This window comes from Oryctolagus cuniculus, chromosome 13 (assembly GCF_964237555.1).
Source record: "Oryctolagus cuniculus chromosome 13, mOryCun1.1, whole genome shotgun sequence".
Taxonomy (NCBI): domain Eukaryota; kingdom Metazoa; phylum Chordata; class Mammalia; order Lagomorpha; family Leporidae; genus Oryctolagus; species Oryctolagus cuniculus.
Window position 1 is genome coordinate 74,577,546 of NC_091444.1, and position 14,864 is coordinate 74,592,409.

Below are 14,864 nucleotides of genomic sequence, written 5' to 3' on the forward strand. Positions count from 1 at the left end.
CCAGTCTTCAGCCCTAAGATCTGAAGCGTATTTCAAACACAACAGAACGTTGCTGTCATTTCTGCCTTTTTATTTCTTTGGTTTTTCATGCACTTTCAAACAAGTGGATAAAAAGATTAGTCCTCCTCTTAATTTGCTATAAAATCGTGTTTTAAAACAAATGTACACTTCCCAGAAAAAAAGTTTTCTTTTAACAAACAGTATTTGAACAAATTCTGGTAACTCACAGAAGAATTTGGGGTTACTTAATAAAAACAATAACTAACCATGTATTTATGTAGGAACTTTGAGTTCTTCAGATTTTCAAACATGAGTATGGAAAGGTGAAGATATTTAATATTAGAATTTGGGTTTCTTTACTTTCCTCCAAGTAGCTTTAGTTTCTATGACTGCCTCATACCTGACCTGGTTATATCAGTAGTCTAATGAAGTTGACCCCTTCAGTTAATCAACATACATAATATACATAGCTTGGGGCTGGTGCCGTGGTTCACTTGGCTAATCCTCCGCTGCGGCACCGGCATCCCATATGGGCTCCGAGTTCTAGTCCCGGTTGCTTCTCTTCCAGTCCAGTTCTCTGCTGTGGCCCAGGAGGGCGGTGGAGGATGGCCCAAGTGCTTGGGCACCTGCACCCGCATGGGAGACCAGGAAGAAGCACCTGGCTCCTGGCCTTGGATCAGCACAGTGCCAGCTGTGGTGGCCATTTGGGGAGTGAACCAACAGAAGGAAGACCCTTCTCTCTCTCTCTCTCTTCACTGTCTATATCTCTACCTGTCAAATAAATAAAAATAAATAAAAATAATACAGATAGCTTGAACAATTTGATAGTTTGCTATAAATTTATCTTTAATCTGTTTATTTTTAACCCATTACATTGATTTCATTAATATTTCTTATTACAGAGAGATTGAGATCAAAGCTTTAACACTTGGAATCCTTATATTCCTCTCTCCTAATATTTCATAGTGTGAGCCCTTGCTTATCAAAGAGTACAATTAATGACATTTGTTTGAACTCAATAACTAGATCTCTTTAGATAATAAGGTACATTCAAGGAGATAAACCTTAAAGTAACTATAACTCTATAAAAAGTATTTTTGAAAGTGTGTTAGGAAAAAATACTGAGACTCCAAAAAGATATTTGGTCTAGTGGTTAAGATGTCATTTAAGACTCCAGAAAGAAAGGGAGAAAGTGAAGGAAAAGGAAGGGAATAAGGGAGGGAGGGAGAGAGTGAGGGAGGGAGAGAGTGAGGGAGGGAGAGAGTGAGGGAGGGAGAGAGTGAGGGAGGGAGAGAGTGAGGGAGGGAGAGAGTGAGGGAGGGAGAGAGTGAGGGAGGGAGAGAGTGAGGGAGGGAGAGAGTGAGGGAGGGAGAGAGTGAGGGAGGGAGAGAGTGAGGGAGGGAGAGAGTGAGGGAGGGAGAAGGAAAGAGAACGTGGAAAGGTAATTTCATTATATTCTTAGAATTCTATCTATTGCTGGCGCCGCAGCTCACTAGGCTAATCCTCCACCTGTGGCGCCGGTACTCTGGGTTCTAGTCCCGGTTGGGGCACTGGTTCTGTCCCAGTTGCCCCTCTTCCAGGCCAGCTCTCTGCTGTGGCCTGGAAGTGCAGTGGAGGATGGCCCCAGTGCTTGGGCCCTGAACCCGCATGGGGGACCAGAAGAAGCACCTGGCTCCTGGCTTCGGATCAGCGCAGCACACCGGCCATAGCAGCCATTTGGGGGGTGAACCAACGGAAGGAAGACCTTTCTCTCTGTCTCTCTCCAACTCTAACTCTGCCTGTCAAAAAAAAATTGTATCTATGAACTACACAGAATCTGTTCTCTTTGTATTACTACCACTTTAACATGTATTAATAAACTTCTTTAAAAACATAAAAGAGCCCTTCTTCGCAAATGAGATAACCTAGGTTTGATACTTGGCTCTGTCTCATGACTCCAACTTCCCGCTGATATGAACTCTGGTAGGCAGTAGATGATAGGTCAATGAACTGGGTACTACCACCCGCTTTGGAGGTCAAAGTTGAGTTCCTGGTTCCTGACTTCAACCTGGCCCAACCTTGGCCATTTGGGCGTGGGGAGTTAATAGGCAGGTGGGAGCTCTCTCTGTCTGTCTGTCTTTCTCTGCCTCCTAAATAAATAACTTTTAAATATTTATTTGAAGGACAGAGTTATGGAGAATGAGGGAGAGACAGAGAGAAAGAGATCTTCTATCCACTGGCTCACTCCCCAAATAGCTGCAGCAGCCCGGACTGGGCCAAGCTGAACCTGAGAGCCACGAGTTTCTTAGGGGTTTCCCACATTGGTGGCAGAGGTCCAAATACTTGGGCAGTCTTACACTGCTTTACAAGGCACATTAGCAAGGAGCAGTCAAGAGTAGAGAAGCCAAGACTTGAACCAGTGCCCATATTTGATGCTGTGTCACAGGCAGTGGCTTAAACATTTGCATCACAATGCCAGCCCCCCAAATAAATATTTTTTTGAAAAAAAATGATGGGGCCAGTGCTGTGGCATAGCATTTAAAGCCACTGCCTGCAGTGCTGGCATCCCATTTGAGTGCTGGTTCAAGACTCAGTTGCTCCACTTCCAATCCAGCTCTCTGCTTTGACCTGGGAAAACAGGCTCAAGTCCTTGGACGCTTGCACACACGTGGGAGACCTGAAAGAAGCTCCTGCCTCCTGACTTGAGATCAGTTCAGCTCCACCTGTTGCAGCCTTTTTTGGGAGTGAACCAGCAGATGAAAGACCTTTCTGTCTGTCTCTGCCTCTGGAGAGATATCTCTAACTCTGCCTTTCAAATAAATAAATCTTAAAAAAAGAAAAGAAATGAGAATAAGAATTATACTAGTAGGTGCTATATAATATCTTTTTACTGGTCACTTAATGATTAATACTTTGTTAATTATACTAGTTAACAATAATCAAACATTAACAGAAATAAGCATTTCAAATTCTGATCACATTATTTGGTGCATGTGTAGGATGTTACCAGTGAGGTAAAAAAAATATTATCCCAATACAATAACATTGATGAAACATTTTTGGTTTGTAAAGGACATGTTTTCTTTATAAAAAGTCTATGAAGAGAAAATCTTTCCCACTTTACAATCCTGTGTTGAAGCAACTTGTTCAACCTCTTATAGCTAGGGAGAAAGATGTGTCTATGCCTCTAAACTTTTGAGATTTTTTCTGATAATTATTTTTGAGAATCACTGTTAGGGGTCCTAAACACTTCATTTCCATCATTACATCCCAAACAGCATGTGGACAGGCACTCAAGGGGTTTCACGAGGATCACATTGGTCAAGAACATCATAGGTCAATATGTGTTAGCAATGAAGAAAAGAAAAACTTCTTGAAGATGAATAGCCTGGCATCCTTACAATTTCCTGCATTTTTGTTCCTAGGCATGCCTATCAGAATCTGCTGTGCTTACAGCACCCGCTGGGAAAAGTAGCCCTGGGTTGACCTTAAGCAAGAGGTAGCCATTAACTGAGGCAGAAGTCATAACCATGTTCAAGAACAGCTAATCCTGGATATTGGTTGATATCCACTGCAGTGATTGTGCATAATAATGAACTGAATATTTACACTGGTTGTACTGCACGGTTTTAACAAGGAAAATGGATGAATGAGCCAGGTAAGGTAGGAGTGATCATTTTGAGCATAAAAGCATGCATTTTCAGGTTGAAAAAAGTCTAGAATCAAATTCAGTTCTGCTTAGCCAGGGGCCTTTGGTATAAAGGAACTCCTTCATCCAGCTGGTCTCAACTTCCTCTGTCATTCCCACATCCTGTGCCCTCCTTTAAGCCATTCTTGGCCCACTTAACTGAATTCCATTGTCTCCTGCCTAAGGTCTCTCAAATCAATTTCATCATTCACACCTACCAAAACAGAGTTTTCAGATAAAATACTTCAAGGAAGCTCATTTCAATTTTAATTTCAAGTAAGCAACAATGTTTGAGTGCAAGTTCATCCCATACTAAAATATCATTGCTTATTATCCTGAAATTCAAAGTTAGCCAAGCATTTGTCTTCTCCCCACCCCAATTTGACAACCAAGCATTGGAGTTACATAAGAAAACATAAATCCAGCCATAGTACACCCATCTTTAGGTCACCAAATAAAATCCTATCAGTGTTCAGTTCCAGTTTTAATCCATTTATCTTTTTCACAAATCCCTTCATGGTACAACTGTTTTCTGTCTCTGACATAATCTTCCACCTCTTCCTACCTTCCTGCTTTCCTATTTATATGACTGCCTCTATTCAAGCTTCCTCTTCATCCAAAAATTCCTCCATGATTAATTTGTGCAAATCTTATTTATGACAATCTCACACCAGGCATAACAACTATTTCTCTCCCTTACTCCCAACAACCTGTGAATATTCATCCAGATGGATTAAGTAGTTCTACACAGATATATACTGCTTCCAACACTGTATTAAATTTATCTCTTTAGTTACCAATCTCTTCTAGGGGTATATACATCTTTCTGAGAACAGAGATTAACAATTTACCTCTGTGTCTCTAGCTCCTAAGACAGTAACTGGGCTAAGGAATAAGCCTTTTAATTATTCTTATACTTTTGGTGGGGCCATGCCTCACTCTAGAAACAAAGCAGCAGTTTCTTTCTTGTAAGCTGTGAACAAATTTCATGCCATTCAGAAATGACAATAGAGAATTCCCCCCCAAAAAAGATTTTAGCAACACTGAATAAATGATTGCTTGTATTAGGACAAGTAAGCATCCTGCATTTAGAGAACCTTTGCCACTCATTCATCCTCTCGAGAATCATTCAGAAGCTAGTTGGCTATACTAGTCTCCCCTTAATTAAGGGATAACTTCCAAGACTAAAAACAATGGAAACTCGAAATTACAGATAGTATTGAGCCCTATATGAGTTACCTATACATGCATACCTTGATAAAATGTAACTTACAAACCAGGAATGGTAAGAGATAAAGAACAACAACTAACACACTAACAGGTGTGAACATTTGGTGAAGTAGTTAAGGTACCACACCTGGTCCCACCCTTGATTCCGACTTTCTGCACCAGCACCTTCACCTGGGAGGAAGCAGTGATGATGACTCAAGTAGTCGGGTCTCTGCTACCACAAAGGAGACCTGGACTGAGTTCATAGTTCCCAAGAATCTTGGGAGTAAAATAGCAGATCAGAGAGCCAGTATCTCCTCTCTCTCTCTCTCACTCTCGTCTTCCTCTCTCTTTCTCTCTGCCACCCTTTTTCTCTCTCTGCCTCTCAAGTAAATTTAAAAAAAAAAACTAATAAAACCATTATAGCAATATACTGCAATGAAAGTTATGTGAACACGGTATCTTTTTGTCAGAAAATATCTTGTACTGTACTCACCCTGCTTTTCCTGCGAGGATGTGAGGTGGTACAATGTGTATGTGGTGAGATGAAGTGAGGAACATGGCATAGGCATTTTGAGATAAGTTTAGGCTGCTAAGTAAGGTTCACTTGGACGCACGCACTGCCATACCGTGACAGTCGATCTGATAACCAAGCCAGCTAAGTGACTAACAGGGGGATCGCATATACACCATCAATACGGTAGTCAAGGGGATGATTCACTTTCTGAGCAGGAGGAATAAGCATATGGTCAGATTCCATCCCGCTATTCAGAGTGACATGCAATTTAAAACTTACAAATTGTCTTTGGAATTTTACATTTATGTTTTCAGATCACATAACTTAAACCACACTAAAGGAGGGTTACTACAAGACATTATATAAACTGTGTAGGGAGATGGAGTGTGAATGCCACAGAGGAGATGAAATGGTTTCTATATTCAACAAGGCCAAAACAGAGTAGCCGATGCCTCCTCTCCTATATCAAAATTTTTTTCCCGGAACAAAGATACTTTAAAGGAAATACTCCTTGAAATCTAAAGTAGTACATTTGACAATTGTCAGTGAACTGGATTTTACTGTACCATCTGTTCCTTGTTAGAGTTACCAAAAAAGAACAACATGAAGACAGTTCTTCTGAAGCTGGAACTCAATGGGAAAGGAGGATTACAAGGCTGATTGAGAAGCATCAGTCATAAATTCTCCAAGTGACTTTACAAAGTGAGCTAAGCCCAAGACTACAGAGGTGGACAGACATGCAACGAAATACGTGGAGACAGGAAGAGCTATTGACTAGGGGCCTGCCAGTTGAAAGCAGAAAGGAGAGTCCAGGCTACAAGCTCCCCATCATTGGTCATCACATATGCCATGTAAAAACCAATCACCCTGGAACCCAGGAGTCATCAACATTATTTTCTAGAGAAGTCGAATAGTCTGTGTTTAGAGGACCTCCCTTGTGAAACTCACTCTAAAACACTCTCCCCCAGAATAGTCCATTATGAAACCTCATTCTTCCTTGACACCTTGCGAATTAACTGGCAGAGATTTTTCTACCGTGGAGATTTACAGCACAATCTGGACTCTTTGGATAAGGAGAACTGTTTATGGGAATATGTATCTCTTTCTTCTTTTTAAAAAAAACCTACTATTTCCACCTGCTGCTTCCCTCCCCAAATGCCTGCAAAACCAGGGATGGACCAGGCTGCGGCCAGGAGACTGGAACTCAGGCCAGGTCTCTTCTATGGGACACATGGACCAAGCACTTGAGCCATCACTGCTGTCTCCCAGTGTGCACATTATCAGGAAGCCAGAACAGAGAAAAGAGCCAGGAATTGAGCATAGTGACTGCAATATGAGATGCAACAAACTCAGCTACTGCATCAAATGCCTGCCCTTGTTTGTGCTTCTTAACAAATTTGCAGCCAGCACGATATCTTTCGTATAGGTAACTGTTCTGTCTTTGGGTGCTCCCCCAGCCTTATTTATATAAATCCACTGAAGTCATTCATCCCCCGTTACCTCATTGTTGCTAGCTCATCTTTCAGAGCTGCGGCCTGTTTCTGTTGTCTTCTGACAGATCCTCTTGCCACTGGACCAATCACCACCATCTATTAAGCTTTTCCTTCTGACCGAATGGACTCCTTGTTCTCCTGCTGACGACCGTCTTAGAAGACTATGGTCAAACTGTCCGTTAGCTTCTGACCCCTATATAGACGACCTTATTAAGGTAATTGCAAGGCTGGAAGTAGCAGAGACTGGTCAATTACACCTGTCCCTGCCCCAATTCAGCCTGAGCTTAAATTACTCAGATGGGGTGGAGGGCATGATTCGACTCAGCTGAACAACTTTTTCTCTATTCTTGTGAAATTTGGAGACAGACATTCCTAATTACACTTGTCATTAGAACATAATGACCCAGTATTCCCTTAAATAGCATCATTCTTTATCAAACAAACCGATGCACTTTATTAGTCAATAACTTTACTGAGGCATTTTAAAGCAAACAAATCTTTAAAATGGGACTCCTTAAAATACAACAAAGCATAAACTGAAAACAGTATAACCAATGTTTTTGTTGGCAGTCATTTTAATATTAATGATATACATAGATGTATGTGAGTATTTAATAAGTCTTTATAAATATTCTATTTGAATATGCTTAAATCTATAAAACTATATAAAGTTAATTCTGTAAATGGATACTTGTGGCATGCATTCATAGTTATATTAATGAATATATATGTTCACATTATAGCTAAATGAATTCTTTTTCTAACTGCACTATATAAAACATTAGGAAGGGGAAGCTTTTATATTCATTTTAAAATTAAATGCTCTTGTTTAGCATTCTAGTAAAACCAATGTATAATAATATATCCCTATTAATATAAATTGAAATTAACTATATATATTCTATTTTATTTTAGGTACGTCTTAATAGAATGCTTTTATGTACTTCCAAGTCCTCTATCTCCAGAAGTGCCTACCAATTCCTCAGGAATGATCTATGTAAAGAAATTGGAGAAGCAAAGAATCAGAGCTCCCACGTGGTTCAGCCACAGAGGATGCTCCAGATTTGAAGCCTTCCAGGAATGGGAATCTTGAGGTCTTAAGTGAAAAGGCTTCTCTATCCTCAGTCCTCGCATTTTTTTTTTTTACAGGCAGAGTGGACAGTGAGAGAGAGAGACAGAGAGAAAGGTCTTCCTTTGCCGTTGGTTCACCCTCCAATGGCCGCCGTGGCTGGTGCGCTGCAGCCGGCACACCGCGCTGATCCGATGGCAGGAGCCAGGTGCTTCTCCTGGTCTCCCATGGGGTGCAGGGCCCAAGCACTGGGGCCATCCTCCACTGCACTCCCTGGCCACAGCTGGCCTGGAAGAGGGGCACCCGGGACAGAATCCGGCGCCCCAACCGGGACTAGAACCTGGTGGGCCGGCGCCGCAAGGCAAGGCGGAGGATTAGCCTATTGAGCCACGGCGCCAGCTAAGTCCTTGCATTCCTATGCAGGCACATAAGTAACTACAGAGAGAACTAGATGGGGCTCCCTAGACCCCCTGCTGTGTTTGTTTAAGGTTTATTTATTTATTTGAAATCAGAGTTACAGAGAGAGAGAGAGAGAGGAGAGAAAGGTCTTCCATCTGGTGGTTCACTCCCCAGCTATCCACAGCAGCAAAGGCTGGACCAGGCCAAAGCCAGAAGTTTCGTCTAAGTCTCCTACATGGTGTCAGAAACCCAAACACTTGGGTCATCTGCTGCTGCTGTCCCGGGTGAGTTAGCAGGACACACCGCTGTCTTGACAGGAAGAGCTCAGTCCTTCTCTGGACTCCGTAAGTCTTTCCAGGATGAGATAAGTTGTTCCTCTAACAAAGAATCAGAGCATGGCCTCGTGCTTTCGCCTCAAAGTTTCTTCATTCAGGTCCCTGTGGTCCTAAATGTACATATCTTGAAATTATGGAGGTGTCTTTTCAACTCTACTCAAGGAACAATCTGGGGGCAGTTCTGCTTTGGGTAGTTTACATCAGTTGAGAGCAAATGGGAGCAACAATAGAGCTGTCTTGAAACCACTGTGATCACTGAGAATGCAAAGCTGAGGTTCTTGCCTAAACTGTGCCTCTGAATCAATTGTAAGGCTCATAGGAGCCCAGGTTATTGAGCCTCCTGGGGATTTTGCTTCCACATGTCTAGGGCGAATCAGAAGGAAATGCATTCCTAACAAGTTCCCAAATGATGCTGACACTGTGGTCCAGGAACTCCTTCTTGAGAACTATTGATTTGTTAATCTCTCTTTTGCTCAGTTTTTCAGCCAGCACTCACTGTTGCTTTGGTCAGAATACATAAAAAATCCATAAATCTTGCTGCTACTAAACAGGCTACTCCTTGCAGACCACTTATTCTTGCTTTAAGTGGTATTAAGTGATGCCTGAGCCCTGGGGGTGTCTAATGAGAAAAAGAGGGAGAGGACCAGAAAAACAAATATAATGTGTGCTTCAGACTCAATCAGGCCTGGATGAGACCTCATGGATATCACCATGTACCCAATTCAGACTCATTTCCCTAAATTCAGATTGAATCAAACACAAAGGATACAAGGAGGAGGACAGTTATTTTTAACCCAATAAAGGGCATTATCTTTGTTTTTCTCCCTGTGAGATGAACAATGTGGGATTGCCTGGCCAGAGCTTGTCATCTGTTCTGATCTCATCTGGTTGTCTATAATTAGATTGCAAGCCCCTTTGGGCAGTAACTGTGGAGCTGTAATCAGATTTTGTACAGTGCCTGGCACAATCCCTTAACCATAAAGCGGGTGCTCAATAAATATTTATTGATGATGTTTATCTTTAATTCCTCAGGAAGCTTAGGCGACTAAGTAGGTCACTCTACTTAGTTGAATGATAATGGAATTGATAAACTCTCTCAGGGAGGTGAAAGCAGGTCTGGTAGATTTCTGAAAACTAGTCCACCATCAGATATTCAAAATGTGGAGGTATCACTTAGCACCCTACGGGCATTAAAAGTTTGTGTCAAACTTATAAGAGTGACCCAAGCACTGGAAGAGATGAAGCACCATAAACTAGGATGTCGAATGTGAGTCTTCTGGTGCCTCCAAAAACATGTATCTAATTAAAAGCACACATACAGCCATATAAAAGCATACGTCACGTCATTTACAGGAGAAAGTGAGATAGGAAATTCCAGGGCAAAGCAACACCTGGAGAGCTTCTATTTTCTCTAGGCTGTGCCTATAGGGTGTGCTCAGAAAATTTAATAACCACGTTGGGTAATGTATATTTGATTGGTAGCCCAGCTAATGAGTATTATTTGGCCATCCTCACTCTTCTGGCAAGCATTCTGGTAAGCTACCTATTTTCTGGGCCTTTCCCCTACTCTTTGATGCAAACACAAGGCTAAAGCAATCTGTTGTGTAAGAGGTAAAAGGGTAAAAGCCAGAGACAGAGAACAAGGACTTCAAAAAGAAAGCGGTGATGTTGCCCAACTTGAGCTTGTCCATTCGGAACATTGTTTGGAGAAGACACAATCCATTGTTTCTTGCAAATGATTGCCTTGGAATTCTTTTCTAGGCTTCTAAGACTCATTCACCTTGTGACCCTACATATTTCACCTACTGCCTGGTTCCTTTGCCTTTGTGTTTGCCTCCCCTCTTCCATACACCGAGCTTCTGTTGATTGAAAAATGGATAGAAAATAGAAAAGAGCACAGCAGCCTTCAGATAATGCAGACGCTTCACCTGGGCCTGTAGCATCAGAGCTAAGGTTAAGGTGTCCATTACCTACCTTTGTTCCATTTGGCACAAAGAAAGTTTTCCTCCTCATAGTTAGGAACGTGGTTTCAAAGCTATTTTGTCTAATTTTATATCAATCCTTGCACATGAGCAGTGCATTCACATTTGGAACTGAGAGTCAAAAGTCCATCGAATGACTTAGGAGGGATTGGAATGTTGGCTTTCAGACACTGCATTGAGTTTCTTGGAATTGGAGTTTAACTAGGTGCTGAACTGCAGTTTTCCTGGGTGAATTCTTCCTATGTACAAGCTAAGTGAAATTGGAGAATTTTTGGTGTGTGTCATAGAGGATGAATCAAGAAAGTGATGTAGGAAATGATGTTTAGGGAATGGTATTAAATAGTTCCCCTGAAAGCTTAGAAAGTTAGTTTAATAGAAGTAGAGAATAGGATAAAGACTAGGAAGGGAAGGGCAAGGGGGAAAAGAGTTGGAAAACATAGTCAAAAATACAATTTTATAGAGGAATAAATTCTAGCATTCTAAGTTATAGTTGGGTGACTATAATTATAAAAAATTACATTTTATAAATAATTAGAAATGAGGAGTTGGAAGTTTCCCAACACAAGGAAATGAAAAATCTTTAAGGAGATGGAAATCTTAATTACCCTGATCTGATCATTACAATTATATTTGTCAAATTATCACATTGTACCTCCCAAGATATGTACAGTTGCCATGTGTCAATTGAAAGTAAAAATTGATCAGAACAAATAAATGATACCAGTTGTGGACTGAGAAGTATGCATTATTTTTTAAAAAGTTGACTTTGTAGAAGCAGATGTCCAAAAGAATGATACGTGAATAGTTTTTAGAGATTTCAGAAGGCAGTGATCTATCTAGACAAGCAGTCTTAAAATTAAAGAAACATGAAACAGATTCTAGAAAACAGTGTAGGTTCTCCTCCTCAAACAATTTCCAAGTAGCTAATAAAACTATATTTTCTTGAAGGAACTACTAGTGCCCCTGAAAGAAGCTGCCCAGGGTTCAGAAACAACCTTTCTATTTCCCCCAACTGGAGCCCAACCCAACAGCATGAAGACTGTACTGCCAACCAGGAGATCCACAGGCCAGTCATTGACACTGATTTTGCTCTGTTTCCTTCTGCACATGACTGCATGTCTCCTATTCTCAGCTGCTCCTTCTCTAAAATCAGTAATTAGCAAAGAGATGACTGTGGCGACGTCTTCCGGCTCTACCCATCCAGGAAAGCAGTCTGTGCTCCCTACTGTGCCCAGGAGGAAAGATTCTACTCAGATGCCAGCTGCCCTATTCACTGGATGTGGAACCTTGATCTTGGCAGGTTTATTACTTCACTGAACCACAGTTTCCTAATCTAAAAGAAATGAGGGTAATGATCATATCTATTTCAAGGAGTTACTATTGGGATTAACGAAGATGACACATATAAGGTGAATGACACCTCTGTCATTAACATTAAGGTTATTCTAAGACTGTAGAATCACACCCATCAGAGTACTACTGTCAGTTGGGAGCAGTGTATCAGGGGATTAAAAGCACAGCTGGATGAACAGACTGGGGTTGGAAGCCCATCTCTGTCACTGAGGTGGCTACAGAGTGCCTCACATTAAGTAGATCATTCCTATGACCTATAGTTGGTCTCCTATCATTAAAAGCACGGTTACCAACAGTGGAGGGGAGGAGCAAATTTATACTTTTCTATATATTCTACATTTTCTACAATGAGTACAAATTACCTTTGTTTTTTTAAGATTTATTTATTTGAAAGACAGAGTTGCAGACAGACAGAGGGAGAGGCAGAGAGAGGTCTTTAATCTGCTGGTTCACTCCCCAAATAGCCACAACAGCCAGGGTTGGGCCAGGGTAAAGCCAGGATCCAGGAGCTTCTTCCAGGCCTCCCACATGGGTGCAGGAGCTCAAGCACTTAGGCCATCTCCCAGACACATTAGCAGGGAACTAGATCAGAAGTGGAGCAGCTGGGACTCGAACCCGTACCCATAAGGGATGCCAGCGCTGCAAGCCAGGGCTTTAACCCACTATGCCACAGCACAAGCCCCAGAAATTACTTATAAAACAGAAATTAAAAACCCCTTTTTTGTTTGTTTTACATACCACAAAATACAGACAAGGACTATCTGTTAATGAATCATAAACTATTTAATTACAACTACATGGTTTGGGGGCAATTGGAAATGTGTCTTCACATTCAAATTATTGCCATCAGAATGAGGTACCACCCATCTGGTGCTTGTGGTAATATTATGAGATCTTTGGTCTTCAACCTGAAATTTCTCCCTAGAACTTAATTCCTAAAAGTAAGATGTTGTTATGCCTACAAAGACAAGTAAAGTTTCCAGGATAGTCTAGGGGGAATTTTAAAAATTATTAGCTCAGCTAGGGACACAAAGAGACCCTAAGAACAGGTGTAGAAGCCCACAGAGACAGGCACAGCCTGTGTCTTCCACCTGAGGGGCTGAGGAACTCTATTTGTTGCAAGAACAAGCTCATCTTCTTGCTAAAGGGCAAGATAAATGGCCTTAAATAATGTCTTTCATCGCTCCAGATTATTAACTGCAATGAAAGATTCTTAGACAAGGGACAAGAATCCTAGGAGGAAAGCCAGAAAGAGAAAGTTTTCCAAGGGGATGACAGAAAGATGCCAATTGGCGCGAGTGTGGAGGGATATGAAACAGCAAGGGGAAAGAAAGAGATGATTCCTGTTTGGAATGATACTCTTCATTAAAGCATTCATATCCATTCGTAGACATATAACGTTTTTTATTTTTTGACAGGCAGAGTGGACAGTGAGAGAGGAGAGAGACAGAGAGAAAGGTCTTCGTTTGCCGTTGGGTCACCCTCCAATGGCCGCCGCGGCCGGCGCACAGCGCTGATCCGATGGCAGGAGCCAGGTGCTTCTCCTGGTCTCCCATGGGGTGCAGGGCCCAAGCACTTGGGCCATCCTCCACTGCACTCCCTGGCCACAGCAGAGAGCTGGCCTGGAAGAGGGGCAACCGGGACAGAATCCGGCGCCCCGACCGGGACTAGAACCCGGTGTGCAGGCGCCGCAAGGCGGAGGATTAGCCTAGTGAGCCGCGGCGCCAGCCCGACATATAACTTTATGTTTATAAAGCTTCTACATCTATCCATGGTTTTTCTCCATTCAAACTCTAATAAAGACAAAGGAATCTGACTATTCTTTTGTGTACGGTACATACACAGGGAAAGAGACCCTGGAAGCCTTGGAATTTCTTTTAAAATTTGAGATTTTACCATTATATACAATTATTTTTATTCTTTTATGATAAAAGGTTGGAACAAAACCGGGTTGTTGGATTCTTTGACCAACACTTTCTCTAATTTATCACATTACTTCTTGTTTGTTGTAAACTATGACATTCTGAAGAAATGCCAATCTTTGTTTCATTAAACATCCAATTTCATAGGTGATAGCAATTGTGAAAACGTTGTTAGTATCCAGGAGAGAAAAGGGAATCCATAAGCGGTAATACCTACTGAGTGGAGAGGGACATGAATATGTATTACTCTGTGAAGCAAATTGGGCGTATGCCATCTTCCCACAGCACGTACCCAAGCTACAGCTGACAACCTGCCAGAAATAATCAACCGTCACTCCCCACTTCTGCTGATTCACATAGGAAGAAATGATTCAGTCATGAAAGATCTACAGTGTATCTATTGAGACTTTGAAGTTCAGGTCAGGAAACAGAAACCTGAGGGCACAGGTAATTACTGAATTTCTCTTTCATTGGAGAACCTGATTTTGGGGGGGGGGGGAGATGAAGTTTTTAATAAATAATTAAATCAGTGATAGAGCAATAACAAACATTTTGTTTTTGAAATTAAGCCCTCATAAATTGTACTTATTGTAAACAACATTCTGATATATAGAGTAAAATTATGATTTAATGGCTAGCACACTCTTCGTCTTACAAACAACGGATGGAGAATACGTTGCCAGAGACTCAGAGATGTCATCAAAATGAGTTTAAGCCAAATTCAAGCAGCAGAAAGTAACAAATACTGAAATTAAAGTCAAACTAAAAACAGTTTTTAAAAAACATTCATTTGGGGCCAGCACCATGGCTCACTTGGTTAGTCCTCCGCCTGCGGTGCCGGCATCCAATATGGGCACCAGGTTCTAGTCCCGGCTGCTCCTCTTCCAGTCCAGCTCTCTGCTGTGGCCCGGGAGGGCA

At 41.7% G+C, this 14,864-nt stretch overlaps 1 long non-coding RNA gene across 2 annotated transcripts; it reads left to right on the forward strand.

Moving 5' to 3' along the window:
• The first annotated feature begins 2,114 nt into the window (after positions 1–2,114).
• On the forward strand, positions 2,115–14,439 carry LOC127483579 (uncharacterized). Of its 2 annotated transcripts, XR_007910003.2 has the most exons (5): positions 2,115–3,637; positions 6,952–7,101; positions 7,802–8,638; positions 11,620–12,080; positions 14,232–14,439. It is a non-coding gene; the product is annotated as an uncharacterized lncRNA (long non-coding RNA). The 2 variants fall into 2 exon arrangements; XR_011381283.1 differs by lacking the exon at positions 2,115–3,637 and having other exon boundaries at positions 5,874–7,101.
• The last annotated feature ends 425 nt before the right edge of the window (positions 14,440–14,864 follow it).